We start from the raw sequence: 2,203 nt of genomic DNA, 5'->3' as shown, positions 1-2,203 counted from the left end.
GTTATGTTGGATTTCATATACCAAGAACATATGATATAGGGACATTGCTTAACACGGTTAACCTGTTAACCATGTGAAAACTGAAATGGTCCTAAATGAAGGAAGGGCTTGGTTTGGTAAAGAAGAGAATGAACCTCTTTTTTTTTTCTTTAATGTCATATAGGTAATGATGCCATAACAAGATTTGAGGGAGGCACATCTTACACAATAGTTTGAACACCCAATATTCACATTTATAAACTACAAAAGGATCTGAACCTCATAATTGAGGTATCAGAAAGATAAGGGTAAAAATTCTCACTCTTGCACTTTTAGATGATATCATTGGAAATAATCTTTCTAAGTACTGAGAGATAACAGACTCAAGAATAAATGGAGGAAAAAGGTTTTATTTTATGGTTCGTTTTTAAGCAGGCTTTACTTTCAATCAAAGTTCTACTCCCAGTTAATCTTTTATTAAATCTACAACATTACACTTTTTTGTAATCTTTTAATAAGTTTTGTCTAAACCTGTAAACATTTTTTCAGCACTAATAAGTGATTTGTAAGTCTCTTTAGTTCACTTAGGGTAATAATGTTTAAAGCAGGATTGCTTATTTCACTGGAAAATTGTAAAATCTCCCTGCTCCTTCCCATTTCTTTTGAAGTACAGAATAATGGGGCAGATTAATCCTGCTCAATTTATAGCGCTGCATTATTAACCAAAACTGCTTTTTAAAGTCTGTTATAATTATGTCTCAACAAACCATAGATAAATGGTTTTACTATAGGGGATTTATGCTAAGTCAAATTACTGGGAAGGAGTAAAACCTCTGGGCTTTTAATTACAGCACTTCCCATTCTAATAAGAAAAGTTGATTTCTCTAGTAGGTGCCAAGGATATGAAAAGTCTTTTTATTCTTTCTTTAACAGGATCAGTAAAGGAAAACACTAAAACCAATCAACAAGTTCATGAGTGTCTCAAAACACTGTTCCCTGTGTAGAAGAATGAGCCAGATGATCATAGATCAGTCAGTTCAGTTACCCCCCACTGTGTGCTACTCTTTCAGGATCAGCACACATATGACTGTAACATGGTGTGTGTGTGTGTGTGTGTGTGTGTGTGTGTGTGTGTGTGTGTTTAAATCATCATCACCTGTTTAGTGACTGTTGGATATTAGCTCCTGCCAGAAGAACTAATGTTATCACTAATTATCTAATATGGAATATTACAAATTCATTTAGTAAATGGCATTTATAATGGGAGCAAAGTTTTATCTTTTATAATCAGAGAGCACATTGATAGCATCTTTCCTTAGGCAAAGAGGATGCTCTTTATCTCCACATCTCCAATCTATTAATAATTCTCATGTATGACCTACAGGTTCATTTTGATCTTTGGATTTACTCTTTTATATTTTTTGTTTAATTAGTCTTAATATATTTCCTAAAGGTGTTATAGCAAAGCATTTATATAACTATTTTTGATAATACTACTTCAGATTATGTTTATATTCTTTTTGTGTTGCTAATGACTAGGTAGGATGAAAAAAAAAAGCAAGTTGGAGAATTGAAGAACATAAAGGTAAATTTAGAGCCTTAAATGTTTTCTCTTATGTTATAGTAAAAGGCAATGGGGATAAAAATCAACACTTTGATAAAGTTGATAAATATATGAAATAAAGTTTCAATTTCAAGCCCATATAACCATTGTGGGGCAGTTTTGAGTATGGAAGGGAACAATGTCAGTAATTAAACCAGGACAAGAGGATTAAATCAGGATTATCCTAGGCAAACCAAATGTACTAGTAGGTTACCCTGCTTTTATACTCCTTATGCTATTTAATGCCATTTTATGGTGTTTTTGTTTGTTTTTTTTAGTGATGGTTTTTGTTGTTGTTTTATGAAACTGTTTTTGGTGGATTGAAAGCAACCTGAACATGATGCTATTTCTCTTGACATTTCATTGTATTTACCACAATGATTTTCATGTAGTGTGTCATCAATAAATCTTTTCCCAATAAATGAGGCATGTCTGAAGTAGGTGTAAGCATCCTCTACCACTATGTGACCAATATGGCTCTTGGCCAACTTCTGTTTCACGTGAAAGAGCAGTTTCTGACATTCTGCCTCTTTCCTTTGTACAATTATTCCTTCAGAAATCTTATTACCCTCCAGAATTCTGTCCTAATTTTTTCTCTAGCTCGTTTAAAAATAATATTTC

Source organism: Myotis davidii, unplaced genomic scaffold (assembly GCF_000327345.1).
Source record: "Myotis davidii unplaced genomic scaffold, ASM32734v1 scaffold704, whole genome shotgun sequence".
Lineage (NCBI taxonomy): Eukaryota > Metazoa > Chordata > Mammalia > Chiroptera > Vespertilionidae > Myotis > Myotis davidii.
Note: the sequence above shows the minus strand (reverse complement) of the source record.